Source organism: Mytilus californianus, unplaced genomic scaffold, assembly GCF_021869535.1.
Source record: "Mytilus californianus isolate M0D057914Y unplaced genomic scaffold, xbMytCali1.0.p SCAF_8, whole genome shotgun sequence".
Lineage (NCBI taxonomy): Eukaryota > Metazoa > Mollusca > Bivalvia > Mytilida > Mytilidae > Mytilus > Mytilus californianus.
Genome location: NW_026262734.1, coordinates 57101711 through 57121053, shown reverse-complemented (window position 1 = coordinate 57121053; position 19343 = coordinate 57101711). Strand labels below are relative to the sequence as shown.

The following is a 19343-nucleotide window of genomic DNA, read 5'->3' as shown; positions in this document are numbered from 1 at the left end:
CAGAAATTACTAATAGGAGATATTTGATTTTTTTCTGTTAACTATACACACATTTTAAAGTTTATCTAAATTTAGAGATTGATATATTGAATAGTCTGTTGTCCCTATATATGTTGCCATACAGATGATTTATTTTGTTACTTATTGGTTGGGTTGCTGTCTCGATGCTATATATTCTGAAAGCCTTTTTATCTATAAAAAAAAACGAAAACTTATATTTTGTAATATTAAATAGAACAAATTTGTTTGTAACTTACCTTTTATATTTAGTAGTTTTGCCTAGTTAAAAAATTGTTTGAAATAGTCTTGCCATATAGCACATCATTTTGTACTTGCTATGCAAATATATTGAATATCAGTCATGAAGCAGGTTTAATTCAAATAAGTTAAAATAAACTAGATATAATCACTTGATCATCGTTTCATATTGATGTCACGTTCTATCATGTGGTAAATGATGACATTCAAGCATAAATCAGATTTGATCAGGACCCATGACTTAACGTGACATAAGTGTTGCACTAATGTCACACGTCCGACAACTGCAAATTTGGAGGGTCGCTACTTTTATTGTGATATTCAAAGACATTAAAGATAACGTAACACAAGTCGTCTTTTGTGAACTCTCTTGTAGACTAAGCAAAATGCGAAATGAAACTTTATAATACTCTCAAAAAATCTTGTCAATATCTTTAAATAGTTTCAACTTTTTTTTATAATAGACAAGCCAGTGTTAGCTAAACCACTAAAACAAGTTTATATTCGACATACCATGTCAACAACCAGTGTTTCTCTTTACCTGCTGAGCTCATCAGTATTTATTTATCAGCTTCAAACTTAAATGAAGGAAATGGGCGTGTTCAAACAACATATTGTGCTGCTACGATTCTGAATACAAACTTTCACGGGACACCTGTGAATGTGTCTGGTTATATTTGCATTTTATCTATCACAGAAACAAAGGAAACGAACTTTCAAAACTATTCCGTTACAGTATCTAATGAATGCTGTTCTAATACTTTTTATTTTTCTATCTGGTTTGCAAGTAAGTATATCATTAGTAAGATCTAATTATGCTAATATTTGTGCTAAACGGAGTTTGCGTTATTTATTATTATAAAAGAAACACTGTTCATCTAGAATAAAACTAATCGCATAGACACACTTTGTATCTTAAGACAAGTACATAAACAAAATTCAACTAGTTTGCATTTATCTCAATCAATGATACTATAAACGGTATTTAGAAACATTGACAATGAAACACAGACGAAAAACACTCTACCTTAAGATTTCAATATTAGTGATGAAAAAAAGGTACAACTAAAACAATACCGTACTGAGAGTTATAGGTTATTGATTTGGTGGATTTAGAGGAAAATAGTACTTGCATATCAGGATGAGAACATGTTGATGTGACATGAATATGAACCCAGTTTGTAATAGACTGACATTCTGATTCTGAATTTTAACGTGCTGGTACACTAGTAGACAGTTGATTTAAATATGCATGTTATTGTTTTTCTAATATCAAATTTTAGAATCGGAACACGGACTAGAAATTGTGTTTATAACTATATATACGTGTGAACCGATATGTATCCCCGAAAAAAATACAAATTTCACATCAATAGTATTATTATCATAAACCTTTTTAGAAGGTGAACATGAAGTGTCCCAGTTCTGTATTGCTTTGCTGGTTTTTCATGTTGCGTTCCCTCTTAAACAGTTATTTACAAAAGAATCAAAATTGTAGAAAGTCAGTTCCATCTATTAAATCAGCATAATTCTTAAAACCTTTGCTTTTGTTAATTGTTACGTTTTAAGGGCTAATACTTAAAGCATGATAGGCAAATAATGTTCACTTGTTAAGGGTTGCTAGTCAAACTTAAAGATTTGAAGATTACTTTACGTACTACCTGACTTATTGGAACCAGAATCGGATGGTGGTATGCACCAATAATTTATCATAGAATACCGGAAACAGCTAAATAAGAAATTAAAACGGCTTAATTGAAACTTTTGGTTTATAAACAGCGAGTTATTATATTCCATCATTAGATCCTAGCAAGGCATACTACTTTAGGATTTTTGCAAGAAAAATGTAATTGTCAACAGAGAAAATACAGTGTGTGGATCATTGATTACAGCCATTGAAATTTAAGAAGAACTAAAAATTGCCTTATAACCGATATCACTTTCAAGTAGACGCTCTCTAAAGCCAATCATATAGTCGTGGCATTACCATTTATATGATCGAACACACACAAACCATAGGAATTACAACTCGATTGCTTGAGTCTATGGTTCATTGTATTTGTAATTTGTAATAATATTATTTTGTATTTTTATAACTTATTTGACACTTTCAGAATGAGTCACCTTTATTTGCAATGGAAGACAGAAAACGCCAGATAGAAAAGTGATCTTACACAGTTATTTTTTTTTTTTAACATCTAAAATAGAAATCTAAAAATCTCTATACTTTGTTCAAATGCATTCCGACTATGTTTCCGGCGAATGGACAATAAAAATAAGGATATTGCAGCCGGTACATTTAAGATGATGTATCGACCTAGTGAATTATATCGATTTCGTCCTCAGTCGATATACTTCTTACAGACTAATATATCCTTGTATGGACCTCATACAAAAGCTATAATAATAGAGTAATAAATAACAGCAATACATTTGCACTAACACATAGTTTTCCATTTGTTCATTCATCCATTTTCTTGTTTTTTTCTAACTTTTGTGGATTAGCGACATAACAAATCTGAACTCATCCGCTTTACATATTAACATTTATTATTTGCTCTGACCGATAATGAGTTATAAAACATGTTACTTCCTCTGGTTCATTATGCTAAAAAAACATGTTCCGTTACAGAAAAATCCATAAGTTTTAACGACAAAATATATTTGTTCAACAATTGTTCCCAAACATATTAGTCATTAAACATTTTAAGTCTGAGTAAATGCCTAAATTTCATCCGCGTTATCTTTAAAAGAAGCACATGACGGTATATTTTTATAGCATATTTGGAGTGACTACTAGGTGAAAAGTATCCTGTATGCATAGATGTAAAAAGTCATTTAATAATGCTAGTCTTGGTAAGCCATTTCTGAGGTAATTTTCGAAACAGAACGCAACAACTGACAAATACATGTATTAAACGTCGAACGAAGACCCGCTGTGAAAATATAAACACAAATATGTAAGTAACGCAAGTAAAATCCACAGTAGCAAAATAAACTATCAAATTTATGGGGCATAACATTATATGTATTTATACAAAAGCAACAAGTTTACTTTATGCTACAATTAAAACTATTTTAGGTACACCAGAAATGCCAAGAAATGTTCAGGTTCTAACATTAGGAGTAAAAATGATAGTTAAATGGCAGGCCGGCAAAAGTGATGGAATGCTACAAACATTCTTTATAGAATACCGAAAAGGTTTTGAGCAAGAATGGAATGTGATTCCTGCAGAAAATAAAACATCTGTAGTAATCGACGGGCTACAAGCTGAAACTGTGTACTCTGTACGAGTGTTTGCCATGACCATTGTAGGGAAAAGTAACAAAACAGACGACATTATAGTCAAAACAGGTAAATATTTAATTTGATTATGATTTAACCATGAATCTGATTGTAGAGGAAGACCGTATGCATCATTTTATATATAACAATTGGAAATGTGCATTGAATTTTTATGAAGTGTACTATTATATTTATGTTCTATTCAAATTACATACTTTAAAGAATGTCAAATTATCAGCAATCAACCAATCTCCAACCACCATACAAATGTGTAAAATTTTAACGAGCATTTATCTGGTATTTGACTCTCTGCTAACGCATCCTACAGAGATATGATAACGAATAAGGAAGTTAAAAATGTGTGACTGTAACCAACTGTGATCATTGTTTTCAATTTTTATATAATACAAAATTGAAATCTGTTTTTCAATATCTAACAATTGCTTTTATATTTTCCAATATTTTGTTAATTGTAGTTGTACCTTTTATTTTTTTTTTTTTTTTCTGTGCTTAAAACCGACTGACATATTTCGTAAATGATTCTGACTATGACTTATTGTCATTGTCTGAATACTAAACGAGCCTTTTCTACCATAAGATTGCAGCGTTTGTTTGATCGGGAAAGTGTTTTTAGAAGAGGTAGCAGTTTACCTAAATCGCGTTAACGGATAGATCGAAAAGTAGCGAAGAACGTACTTTATAGACCATTTGCGTTATTTCATCGATAATCATTTCCTCTGCAAGGGTATAGACATTAAGTCATCCCTAAAATACTTCCGTTTTTGCAACGCTCTCTGCACGTCAAAGAAACCTTGCAACAACTCTAAGGGAACCGAAAGTAGCATGTTACAAGTATATTTTTCTGTCTTTTCCATCATTATACATTTTCAAGCGGCTGTTTTTTATTCTAGTTCACCTACCGTGAAATTTATAACGTGTTGTTTTCCTTTTTTGCAGAACATACATTGTGTGTTAATTGATATTGTTTCGCAATTATCATTTTTAAATGACATACGATATGAGTCTCAAAAATATAATCGTACTGGTTTCAACAAATTATTCATGAAATCACGTCGACTTAAAGTAACAATTGGCGTCTTAAGCGTAATTTTAAACAATATTGATGAAACTGTATTAAGCTTAATCGGGCAATTTATAGAATGACTTTTTTTATTGGCACAGTTTTTTTCGGATGTGTTTTTCTTGCTTTAACCAAAATCCCGTACTCGTGTCTTCGATTGTGATATTACGTATAGTACGGCGGCTTTGTGAAAAATTGTGCACATCCTGCTACAAGCATGGAATTTGGAACAGACCTTCCTCAACTATTACTCTTTTATATCAGATAGGGAGGCATTTGAAAAAAAAATCTCACTTCCGGTAAAATCCAAAATGGCGGACATCATACTTAAATCAGCCCAATATCGATGTTGTTTGTGAAAAGGTGTTATTATCAAGCTACTATCATAATACTTGGTACAAACCTTTGTTATGTACTACTTTTGGATATATTATATAGATTAGATGTCTTCGAAAACCCTATTTCCGGTAAAATCGAACATGGCGGACATTGTACTAAAATAAGCTTATTTTTAGGGAGGGTAATTGAAATGTGTTTTAAAGTATTGCTTCTATCATTATATTGTACAGGAACCTTTCTTTGGTGCTTCTCATGGATACAATTTATAGGACATATGTCTTTAAAACCCCGACTTCCGGTGATATCCAATATGGCGGACATAGAAATATCAAATTTTTATTTTAATATTAAATTTTTTTCAATATGTAAAGCAAATGTTTTTTTTTTTGTGCTGGTCATTTAATTTTTGGCTTTAAGTTATCCTCAAAACCACTAGTTCTATTCAACTGTAAATGTTTAAATACAAAGTTAACACTTCAGGTAAAAAAAACCAATATGGCGTAAATTTCAAAGATGAGTCCTCAATCCATATCTTCGATGTAGAGTTTTGAATAGATTGATTAAAACAAAATAAAATCACCTAAGTACTAAAACATCTTTTGAATTACTAATTTATGGCCGCAAATACATGTTTATTTACAATCGGAGAGCTGATTTTCCACATTTACAAAGACCGTGATATTGTTTTTTACATCCAATGTACAAGCTCCTGATATGATGAAGAGGCCTCACAAAGAGTTGTCCAAAAGGGTTCCCATGGATTATATTTTTCCCTTCGCCATTCATAAGCGTCTGGACTAGTTAGCATTGGAACCAATTCAAAGCTTGTTACTCATTCACACCGCCATGGTATATTGCACATGCTGAAAAAGACTAGACCGAGTCGTGGGAACAGCCTCAATAAGTCTTTCCTCTTCCAAAAACACATGTTTTCTTGCTTCGTTAACCCCATCTGATAAATTTGTTCGATCTAACAACAAAACCACGTATCGTTTTATCAATGACATTATCAAATCCATATCTGGTGATGTTGGCTGATCAATCATCATTCTAAATGATAAAGTCACATCTTCAAACGCCCTCCATGTCACCAACGCAGTTCCTTTTCCAGCAAACGTGTAATCTCTCAATGGCTAGTGCATTTGAAAGGTCATGGATAGATATATATCTAAAGCTTTTCCAACTTCCAAATGCAAGCCAAAGTTCGTCTGCTCCTTTGTCACGGAATAGCGAAACAGCAATGACAACAACATCAGTATCGACTGTTCGAGTCATGACTCAGTTAAGTCTGTGTTTCACTGCATCAGACCCATGCATCTTGCTTTTAGTGTCAGCCTCTTCATGTGAACATTGTGCTTAACGTGAAACATCATCATGTGGTGGATAACACAGAACATCCTCAGCATTTGTTGCTACAACTACCTTTTCCTCAAAATCTATTGAGCAATCTGCTGTGAATAAAAACTAAAAAGTTCTTTCTTATTGTCTTCATCTCTCAGAAAACTTTGCCAATTTTGAGGAATTTGTTTTGACCCTGGATTCGCCTGTGTATTCCCTTTCCCCTAAATGTAGCTCTTGCTTCTTGTAGCAGCCTGTAAACTACCGGTATTGTCTATGTACGCAACCGAGACTACATCCACTGTTGTTACAGTTTCAAGGTGTTTCATAACGAGTATGATGATAGGGTATTATGTCCTTACCTTAAAACTGTTACAGGAGTGGATGAAGTCTTGGATGCGTATGGTACTTGTAGCAACAAATGCTCAGGATATTCTATCTTATCCACGACGTGAAGTATTTCAAGTTTAGCACCATGTTCGCATAAAGAGGCTGACACTAGAATCATGGTGCATGTGTCTGATGCAGTGAAACACGAACTCAAACGAGTCATGATTCGAACAGTTGTTACTGATGATGCTGTCATTACTATTTCGCTATTCCGTGACATAGTGCTAGACGAACTATGGATTGTGTTTGGGAGGGCAAAAAGCTTTGGATAAATATCTATCAATGACCTTTCAAATGCACTAGGCAATGAGTGATCACACAGACTTATTGTGATCCATGCCTTAACCTGTTGTGATACGGTTCTATATTCGTTTGAACAGGAAAAAAGACTGCGTGGGAGACATTGATGGCATTTGAAGATGTGACTTTAACATAAGGAATGATGATTGATCAGCCTAAATCACCGGGGTTTAACTGTAAGATCGCACAAACTTATCAGATGGGGTTAACATGGTTAACGAAGTAAGAAAATAACTATTTGCGCAAAAGGGAAGGCTAATTGAGGCTATTCCCTCAACTTGGTCTAGTCTTTTCCAGCATGTTAAACGTGCAATATACTAAGACAGGTGTTAAGGGGGACGAGCTTGGAATTGGCTCTTATGCTACCAATACCAGGCGTTAATGGATGGCGAAGGGACAAAGGGGATCACTTTAAAAAAGAATCTTTCTGAGGCCTCGTCATTTTGTCAGAAGCTTGTACATTGTGGATGTAAGAAAGGATGCCGTGGTCGTTGTTAATGTGGAAAATCGGGTCTCCCATGCACTGCTTTGTGTGCATGTGGTGGTGACTGTGAATAAACATGTATTTTTGGCCAATTGGTAGTAATTTTAGAAATGTTTTAATACTTTTATTAGTGATTTTATTTTGTTTTAATCAATCTATCCAAAACTCTACATCGAAGATATGGATTGAGGATTCATCTATGATATTTTTTTTACCGGAAGTGTTAACTTTGTATTTAAACATTTACAACAGAATAGAATTAGTGGTTTTGAGGATAACTTAAAGCCAAAAGTTTAAAACCAGCACAAAAAAAAAAACATTTTCTTTACATTTAGAAAAAAGTTGAATATTAAATAAAGTAAAAATTTGATATTTCTATGTCCGCCATTTTGGATATTACCGGAAGTAAGGGTTTTAAAGACATATGTCTTATACATTGTATCCGTGAGAAGCACCAAAGAAAGGTTCCTGCACAATGTAATGATAGTAGCAATACGTTAAAACACATTTCAATTACCCTCCCTAAAAATAAGCTTATTTTAGTACAACGTTCGCCATGTTCGATTTTACCGGAAGTAGGGTTTTTGAAGACATCTAATCTATATAATATATCCAAAAGTAGTACATAACAAAGGTTTGTACCAAATATTATGATAGTAGTATGATAATAACATCTTTTCACATACTAGCCATCGATATTGGGCTGATTTAGGTATGATGTCCGCCATTTTGGATTTAACCGGAAGTGAGACATTTTTTTCAAATGCCTCCCTATCTGAAATAAAAGAGTAATAGTTGAGGAAGGTCTATGCCAAATTTCATGCTTGTAGCAGGATGTGCACAATTCGTCTGAAATATGCTTGTAGCCGCTGCACTAGTATTCGTATTGCATTTGCAATGATTAAGTCTTAGCGTGCGATTAGTGGCCGAGTTCGTACCTGCTTTTTTATCAGGTTTGTTTTGCTAAAATTTTATTTTTATGTGTTATGTTTTATCGCTGTTGTTTTTATTTTTGTCAATGATGTTGTCTGTTTTTATTGTAACTATGATTTGTGATAGCCTTCTTGGTATCTTCCCTGTTTCTGTCATACAGCAAGTACACAAATATGGGATTCGTTGAAGAAAAAATATATCAATTGATAATGGACAAATAAGAGAAATTTTTGTTAAATATGATGATTTTGAAATATAAAAATAAAGCAAAATTACATTTGAATTTCTCAAATATGGCTGTGCAACGTTAACACGATCTCCACCAGCAACCTGTCTGATATTAAGGATAGGTAAGCATATCATGGTCCTTTCATGGACCCCGACGTGGTAGTGGCAAAGAAATATTCCATAATAAGCAGCGTTCGGCGATGATACAGTCGAGAAAAAGAGGACGGGATTGTGGCTACGACAAAAGTTTAAATTGATGATTTTAACTGTTTGAATCCCTTGGAGAATATCTTCCAAGTTGGCATCAATGCTCTATCAAGGAAATTTTCTTAGAAAACGCAATCTCTGAGAAATTGTCAGCTGCAGGAAAGTTACTCCTTATGCACTCACTAGAAAGTTTCTAATATAAATTTCCCAATTTGAAAGCTGATATCCGCTCTTTAGTCGTTTAGTGAAGTTATCGTCCGCCCCTAATTGTCAATATTTAGCTGTATGTCAACTTTCAAGTTTATCAGTGGTATCCTTAATTTCACGTTGGAATGCACAGATGCGAGTTACAAAGTCACCAAACTTTGAATTATTTTGTTTGAGGACATGATTGATAAAGTGTGAGGTGAAAAAATGATTCTAAATTCTTTTCATTCTTTTGAGAAGATTCTGTATGATATCCGTCTCATATGAATAAAGAACACGTCGACAAAAACAGGATAACAGTTGGTTATTTTAGAAATACCGGTGGTCTTTTGAAAGGGACGTTCTAGAACGAAACAAATATTCTGTCAATAAAATATCAATTATCTTGATGATATAAGTTTAAGGAAAAAATTATTTGCATCTTTTAGTAAGTGTCCTTTTTTGACAAACTATGTGGTTCGCACTGAGACAAAAAAATATTTGTATTTACTTTGATCAATATCATTTTTTTATGAAAAAGTATCGAATTAATTTTGACAGATCATTCTTCGTATATTGTGCTGTAACGCAGGTCTCCATGGTGGGGTGGGCTGGGCGCTCACACATATTGAACCCAGCAAGATGTGTTTAAGGTTTTATTATTGTAATTCAGTGGTTGCTGTTGCCTGATGTTCGTCATATTTGTTTTTCAGTCGTAGGTTTGAATTGTTTGACATTTTGTCATACCGGGGCCTTTTAAAGCTGGCTGTACGGAAAGCGTGTTGCTCAAAGTTGAGGGCCTTAAATCTACGCCAATTTGATTCCGGTTGAAAATTTGTTTTATCACCTATCTACCTAATATGCTATGTTTTATATTGAACACATTCTTTCAATCTGTTTTTTAAGTTAACTTGGAATTGTTTGTATATAAAGGTATATAAGTCAGATGTTTTCACAGTATTTCGCAATGAAAGAGACTTAGATTGTTGTACTCTAACATATCTTTTCGTAGTATTCACATCTGATTTATAATGCCCCTAAGAGTAGGTGTTTTCACTGTAACTCTGAAGCCTGAATGTGTATAGTAATGCAATGTATATTAATGATGTTGAAAGTAGAGTGGTTGATTGACGCATTTTGCAGACCTATCATTACATAACTTATACAATGCTGGTTTCAAAAATGGAGGTATGTTCTGTTCTTTATCTATGGATGAAATCCCCCCAAACATTTTGATATCATTAGAAAGTGTTATTTGGATAATATTTGAGTTTCCAAGTTAGTTGCTAAGAGTAAATCCCTTTATTAATCAGTATGTGTAATGTGATTTACAAACAAACGCACGCCTTTGGCAGCTGAGACTACAGTTTAACAGTTGATTTGTCTTGAAGGAAAGACAGAATTTTAGCAACATTTGGGTTTTTGAGGGTAGATGGAGAATTAGTGTTCTGTGTATTTATGCATTTCAGCATGCACAATATTAACATAATATTTTGAATGTTATATCTTGATCTTTACTTGCCTGATAATAAATCAAATCATTAACAAATATGTTTACATTGTACATTGAATCATCAAAAACATGCCTTATTTTCATTATGTCAATAGCATTTGTATGTCGAATGTTATTCGTGTCTGTATTTCTGATTTCTTACAAAACTAAAAACAACACTTTATAGATTCCATTCGTCTGAAGCGCTTCTCTGGATTTACCTTCACCAGGATCGCTCAAAGCCGAATATTTGAAAGACAAGGATCTATAAGAAAAAAAACCCGTTGAAGTTACATATGACCAAAAAAGGACCATAAAAATATAGCCAATAGAAGTAAGAAAATGTGGTATGAGTGTAAATGAGACAACCCTCCGTCCAAGTCACAATGTGTGAAAAGTAAACAATTATAGGTCAAAGTACGGCCTTCAACACGAAGCCTTGGCTCACACCGAACAGCAAGCTATAGAGGGCCCCAAAATTACTAATGTAAAACAACTCATACAGGAAAACCAACGGTCTAATCTATATCAAAAATGAGAAACTAAAAACACTTATTTATGAACCACATCAACAAACGACAACCACGGAACAACAGGTTCCTGACTTAGGATAGGTGCAAACAAATCCATTTAAGGTCAACTATGCATGAGGGACTTGGAACCTTAGTTTCCTTATATTTTCAACATTTATAAACTGCAAATGTCAGAAAGGTTTGTCATAAATTATGTCAGTACCGAAATACTGAGCTGAAAATACACTCGGGGACTAATAGTTCACCAGTAGAGAGGTATCGACCCATGGCTGTAAAAATGAAAGCGTTTTCCTGGATTACCCTTCCTCATGATCGATCCAAGTCGAAATTTTGAAAGTCAATTATTTTTAAGAACCAACACAGTTGAAGATCTCTATGACTGAAAAGGACATAAAAAAAAGCCAAATCCATCCAAGGTCAACTGTGCCTGAGGGAGTTGAAACCTTCTTTTCCATATAATTTCAAAATTTATACATAGACAATTTTAGAAAGGTTTGTCATAAATCATGTCAGTACCAAACTACAGGCTACTGAGATGATGATATTAATTATCAAATTGATAAATAATATAAGTGAGAAAATAACTAATCTATACTTGCAGGTAGTCGGCATTTGATGATTCACAGCTACTTATGGAAAATAAGTTTATTCAGTAGTGGCGCAGTCGTTGGATTTCTCCTTTGCTTGAACGGAATAAAAGGTAACATTCGCTTTACAGGACTATACTGAATTTATAATAATATAATGTTTTAAGTGTACGATTTTTTAAAATGTAACACAACTATACTAAAAACTACAAAGAAGTGCAATTAAAAACAAACACGGTTTGATTTATGTTTACTTGAAAGTAGAAAGTGAGATACCAATTCGAACCAGTTCTTATATAACTTTAAAACAGATATTAAAATCTAGATATAGCTGTTTGGTCGTTATGTTCCTTGTGTTTTAAATATTTTTACTTCGTTGTCTTTAAAATATTTGGGGGTGAACATTTATGATGTAAATAGATATAAGAAGATGTGGTATGAGTGCCAATGAGACAACTCTCCATCCAAGTAAAATTTATAAAAGTAAACCATTATAGGTCAAAGTACGGTCTTCAACACGGAGCCTTGTCTCACACCGAACAGCAAGCTATAAAGGGCTCCAAAAATTACTAGCGTAAAACCATTCAAACGGGAAAACTAACGGTCTAATCTATATAAAAAACGAGAAAAGAGAAAAACTTATGAACTACATCAACAAACGACAACTACTGAACATCAGAATTCTGACTTAGGACAGGTGCAAACAATTGCAGTGGGTTTAAACATTTTAATGGTACCTAACCTTCACCCTTATCTGAAACAATAGTATAACATCACAACATAGAAGACACACTATAAAATATCAATTGAAATGGCTTAATTCAATCAAAAGACATATTAACACCAGTGAACATACACTGAACAAATAAATTTGACCTATGATACAATGTAAATACAAAATAAATAAACTAAGGGAAGAATAATAAAAGTAACATGTTATACCGCTGTGAAATGTTAAACAATTTAAGAAAAACAATATGCTTGACAAAAATATCAGCCATTTGAAATTACTTTAAACACAGGTATATGAGAATAATTTTGTTGTTAGGTATACGTGTACAGTTCAAATAGAGAAAGGAAATATTTTTACAAAATAGATAATTTTGATGTTCATAGTACGAAGTGAAAATTTATAGTATTACCAAACACTTATCAAAGCTGGTATATAGACCAGATATAACCCTGAATAACATTAAATAACAAACAAGCATTACAATTACATGTATCAACAGGTCAAATAAACAAGAAAGTACGATTTGAGAGTACTCGCAGTTACTGACAGCTAGTTAAAAGCTAAAAACAATTAATAATAAAAAATCTTGCATTAAAGTCAATATAGAAAAGTATTATTTTTATAATATTGAGGTCATTAATTTTACCTATAGCTTACAATCATAGTTCATAATATTGGTTAATACAATCCAGAAATATTAGAAAAACTTTGATAGATATACGTGATCGATCAGTGTGCTTAATATGAAAACAAATAAAGGCAATATACAAATTACAGAAAATGACGATCAAAAATATGTAAAGAAATCAATTTTATATGTCCAGCTCTAGGTAAAAGATTCTTTTCGAATAGAGCACAGAATAGGTAAATTTTTAGTCCAACGCACGTGCATGACATAAGTTTTAACAACTATTTTATGTTGTTGTAAAATCTCCTTGTATTATATTTGTACTTTCCTATTCATAATTCAAATATTCGATACTATAGAAAAGAAACATTCATTTGTCAGATAAGGCTTGATTACCATCCGTTATCATGATACTTCTCCCTTTAAAGCGGTTGATAGCAATGCATGAGATCGTTTGCTAAAGGGAGATAGGCAAGAAATAATGTGGGACAAGAACGTTTTTTAAACTCGAGACATGAAAAATAAAGACAAGCAAACGGAAGTTTTCTAACATTAAAACATTAAACATATAAACGAAAATGGCATTTGAAAGGGGGTCATTTTTGTTCTACCGCATGTGCTTACTCCTACTATACTAACGTTGAATATATTAAATCTTGCCGAATCTATTTTACAAGAAATGTCATTATGGTTTAAAATAATTGTTAAAGATAATAATTGATATAAATAAAGGAGATTTAAAAGAGGCATTAGCTGCCAAATTTAATTCTAACGAATCAATTTAATTTCTTACATTTGAACATTTATATATACTTAAATGGAATTCGGAACTACATAATTCTCAATGACAACAATACACAATGTATCGATTCATTAGGTGTAACATTAGAACATTTTATAAGCGTTTCTAATTAGTAGCCATATGATAAACTGTTGACATGACATTTATAGATAAAAACAAACAGTAAACATAAAATACAAATGAACAGGTAAGCCAGAGTAATAGTATTAAGTCGATTTTTTTCTACTTGTCATGCTTTTTTTACATTTCTCGATCGATGTGAGAAAAATATTTCTCATCTCTAGAGAAAACTTTTTTCTCGAAAATGATTGGTCGAAATTCAAATATTACGTGAAATTTGGTTTCTTCTAAATTTCCTTATGTCACGTAATCAAAAAGGCGACCATGCCTGATGACGTCACATATAAAGAACACAACTGTCTGCAAATATTTTATTAATTTTAAAATGAAGGATAAACTTCGTCGATATTTCTCCACTCTCAACAGTTAAGTTTTAAGTATTTAAAAAGCTCGGCAAGCCTCGCCATTTAAATATTAAAATTTAACCGTCTCGAGTGAAGAAATTTCGTAACACACTTGATGCAGTGGTCTATCAGACGAAACCGTATAAATTAAATGTAAATTGTTTACTCACATCTTGATTTTAGCGGATCGAATTAATCGACGAAATCTATTTGCATACCGCTGCATTTCCGAGTTTAACATTTTCAACTGACATTTGTTCCAATCACTGTACATGCTGAGCACATTGGCAACTACTTCAACAACAGCAAAGTTTAAATGATTCTTGTAGTTTTCATTGTTTTTCAACACAAAATAATGATCTTAGATACCTGAGATGATCTCATTTCATAAAATGATTTTGTTTACTTACAATACCCGAACTTATTACTTCGGTATTGATCTTTAAGTTGAGATTCTGTTATTAACAGTTAATCGTGCATGACTAATTAGACACCATCCCCCCCATCCATCCAACCCCCCAAAAAAATTCAACGTAGAATCAGGGGTCCAAAACAGAATTTAAAAAGTCTAGTAAAATACAGGACTGAATGATTCTTTTTTGCTGAATATCTAGTGGCAATCATTTCATGCATATTCAGGACAAGATTTATCAACATTTAACAAAATAGGTATATTTTGCAAGGAGAGACGCTAGAGATGAAGGGCTAGAATTTGGTATGTTCGAAAATTTTCACAGTCCTTTTTTTCAGTAGATCAATTGGTGCAATTTAATACTTAATTTTGGCGCATATGATACTAGGCACTTTGATAACTAGAACCACAAACCGTAGCATTAGCGCAAATGAGTTGTGGCTCAAAATGACGCATTTTTGGCGCAAACTGATTTTGAATTTTCCCTCTAGACCACACGTGGATCCATATATATATTAATTCCTTATTCATTTGTCTTTTCCAATTCTATCCCCTTGTAAACCCTGGAGGTTGAATAAAAGGAGATGTGTGGTATGCTTTGAAGAGACAGCAACCCAATGACACAGAAAAACAAGACATCAAGAATCAGCATACAGTCCTTCAAAATAAGTGCCTATACCGAATGTAAAGCTAAAAATCGTCTCATGCCTAAAATAAGGAATTGATTTAACATTATTTACCATCAAAGATACACCTACAGGCACAGTTATATTTTGTGTTATTCGAAAATTTTACCTCCCCTTTATACATGTTATAATCTCGGTTAGTGAATTAAACTAGATTGCATACATCAAATTCATATTTTTTTCTATGTTAACAGAACAGAGAGACAAGATCTTATGCAATGCCTAAAATACTCAATCTAATGCATTAATGTTTCATTTATATTAAGGATGTTCGCTCCTCGTGTTTTTTTACTTTTTGTCAGATATTCGGAATCCTCTGGTTTTATCCATGTAGGGCTATTAAATTTTTCTGCCCGCCAACCCCTATTTTTTTTTCATAATTTCATATTACAAATATATTGAAATTCTTATAAAATCCTTGTTATTTTTTCTAACCTTTTGAAAGAAAAAAGGTGCCGATGTTAAATGTATGAAAAGTCTACAGAAACTCATGTCCCGTCAAATTTTCAGTGGCTTTCATCTCGAAAACAAGGACACATCCCCTTCCTTTTTTCTGCTTTTTTTTTTTTTTTTTTCCGTTATTTATATTCTATAAATTTATAACAGTCTTTTAAAATAGCTTGCTATTTTGAAACAGAGTTGCAAACATCTTGAAACGATGTTAATGAAAACTTTAATGTTAATTGGTTTGATCTCACCTGGCCCAGATAGCCAGATATAAGTGAACTTTTATCATTACTTGGCGTCCGTCGCCATCTGTCATCGTTGTCATCCATTCATGTTTGCAAAATTCTTTTCCTCAGAAACTTCTAGGCCAAATTGAATTACACTTTGCAACAGTCATCATTGTTGTAAACATTTTTAAAATATGTCCGATGACCCTACCTTCAACCAACATGGTCGACTTGGCTAAAATAGAACAAAGGGGTAAAAAGCTCGTTTTTTTGTATATTAAAATGTTAAGAATTTAAAAAAAGTACCATTTGTCTATAATATTAAAACTGTTAGACGACTTTTTATAGGAGTTATAGCTCTTAAATAACGAATTGTACATTATGTTTTTTTTTTTTTTTTTTCATTTTTGCCTATTATCTCTAAATCAATCATATATCACAGAAAATTTTAGATAACAAAAATAGTCAGCCAAATAATACAACATAGAAGAAATCGTGAGTCGATTCCTTATTGTAGATATAGCCCTTAAATGACTATTTTTACTAACTTATTGCATGTTTGCCTTATATCTTACAAACTACAATAGATAGATGGAAACTATTAAAAAAACAAAAATGATAAGCAAGAAATTATTTACACAAGACTATAATGGCTAAAGTTGTCCGTCGACTCCTTATTTGATTTATTGCTCTTTAATGACGATTTTTACTATTTTCTGTGGCGTTTTTGTCTATTATCTTGAAAAGTATAAAAGATAGATAGACACTTTAAATAGCAAAAATAATCAAGAAGACAGATTAAGTCCAAGTCTAAATTGTAAGTTGACTATTTATAGGAATTTTGTCCTTAATTGACATGTCTTGAACATGTTTAACCCTCTATTACTTTTTGGTCAATAACTGAATATTCCTTAGCGCATTCTTTTAATCACGAGTTTTCCCTCGCACTTACGCTGTGCGGTTCTCGAAGTTCTAACACGAGGTCTCGGGGTTAACGTCAATGCACACGGAAAAAGTATCGTCGAATTAGAGTACGGAAAGACCACAATTCATTACCAATACATTTCTAAAGATTTCAATAACATAAAGGATTTTCTTTTACAAGTACACATGTTATATATTAAAACTTAGCAATTTAAGTATATAAAACGTATGAAACTTCGTTATTTAATTTGAGGTTTCATATAACTTTGAAGTTAAAGAATATATAGTATATATTCAAGTTTAATGAACCATCCCACGTTGGTTATTTAAAGCTAAAAACAAGTATCATAATTTGATAGTTAGATCATGTTACTGTCATTTAATGGATTTGTTTCATGTGCAATGAGGTGATTGGTATTTGTATTTATCAGTATGAATACTGTTTATTTATCATATAAATTGTATTCGATTCCGATTTCGACTCGTCCATTCTACATGTCATGTTCTAGGGGTAAAAAGGCTTATGCAAATGCCGTCTTCTATACTTTCTTTTTCCTAGGGGCTCGTGGATCTCAGCATCCTTTTTTGTTCGGAGGTCTTTTAATGTCAATACTAATTTATTATTGAACTTTACTACTACTAATTCAAAAGTAAAGTTATATTAAGCAGGTCGTTTATCAAAAGTTCAATTTTTTATTCGTATTTTACTAATCAACATTATAGCATAGTTTATAGTATTAGAAGTAACACTTTTGACATTTTTCAAAATATTGTTATTTTGTCTGCCTTTTTCAGTTTTAGTTCAATACATTTTATATGGCTTTTCTAAAAAAAAAAATGCAGAACATTGATTGGTTATTTTCTAGTTGAACATTTAACATTTCTAAAGTCTGGATTATTGGGAGAAACAAGTTTTGTAAAACAAATCTACGAAAGACTATTTATTCTACAGTTTATGGGTGTAAATCATGATATGTCTGAAGTTTTACTGAGTTTGATATAAGAGTAAACATTCACATCTCAATCAAAAGTAAATATTATATTGTTAAATGTTACAGTCCAGTTATGCAATTTACTTGCAGAAATAACACATCACAAGGTAATGGAACAATACAGGGTACTCGTGGAGATCATTATGATGAAATAAACAGCGTATTGTATAATGTTAATGGTAGACCGGAGCTTACATTAAGCAACATACCACTTGAAATACTACTATCATCGAACAACCGCAATAATGTAGTCAATACTGCTACCAACAATGTTGATGACTGGACTAACAATGAACAAGAAACAAGCCTTGATGATGCCGCGATAAATATATCTGGGACCGACAATGCTTCCGCAGGGTCGTCTTCTGGTGATTCGTACCTTGTCCCCTGCCAAAATTACATCAACCTTGAATTAGGCGTCACTGATGAACATAGCGATAATACAAGAGAACCAGAAAGTCTTCCTGACAGATCATCTGCATCAAACAGTGAAAACAGTGAGACACAAATAAAAAGTCAACACCAATATGAAACCCTTTCTACAATAAATATTGAGGTGCATTCTTATGATCTTCCATATGAAACATATTGAAAATGGAAATCTTCAATTTCTTCATGTAAATGTGTCAATATTTTAGCACTGTCTGGATTTTTTTACTGTATTAATAGTTCTACTTAGCTGTTGTTTATCATGTTTATATTGCATTTTTATGTTTTATGCCCCGCTGTAGGAAACGGGGGCATTAAGTGTTACTCTTGACATTCCTGTTTTTCCATCCGTACATCATTCCGTCCGTCCGTCCTGTCGTCCGTCCGTCCGTCTGTCCCATTTTCGTTTTTCACTCTAACTTAAGTTAACCTCATTTTGAAACTTATACACAATACTAAGAACCAAGACTCGCAGACAGAGTTTGAATTTTGGAAGTGACTCACTTACCGTTCTAGAGTTTCCTTTATAACTTCGAAAATTGCTAATTATTTTGTTTCCATACTCTAACTTAAGTTTGCCTCATCCAAATTTAACGAACCTCTAACACAATGTTATAGACCACCTGTCCTAAGTCAGGCAGACAGAGTTCGAATTTTGGCAGTTGGTCATTTACCGTTCCAGAGTTATGCATCTTTTTAACTTGGAAAATCTTCAAGCTTGAGCGGGGGCATTCGTGTCCGTAGAAATATTCTTCTTTTATTTTATGTTATGCTTTATTTGTAGATATTACACTTTTTAATGTGAATAGCAGTTTTATAGTTTGCTTGTGTACAACAATTTTTCTTGCAATCATTTCTTTAAAACTTACATAATGAGACAGTATTTAAAGTATAGATTGAAGAAGTGTTGATTTTCTTAGTTTGATAAATGTATTGAAAATCGTTCTCTAGTTTACA

General features: G+C 32.5%; 1 long non-coding RNA gene across 1 annotated transcript; it reads left to right on the top strand.

Annotated features, from left to right (window-relative positions):
- The first annotated feature begins 721 nt into the window (after positions 1 to 721).
- Positions 722 to 11755, top strand: LOC127711095 (uncharacterized). The gene is made up of 3 exons (XR_007986488.1): positions 722 to 1045; positions 3341 to 3613; positions 11657 to 11755. It is a non-coding gene; the product is annotated as an uncharacterized LOC127711095 (long non-coding RNA).
- The last annotated feature ends 7588 nt before the right edge of the window (positions 11756 to 19343 follow it).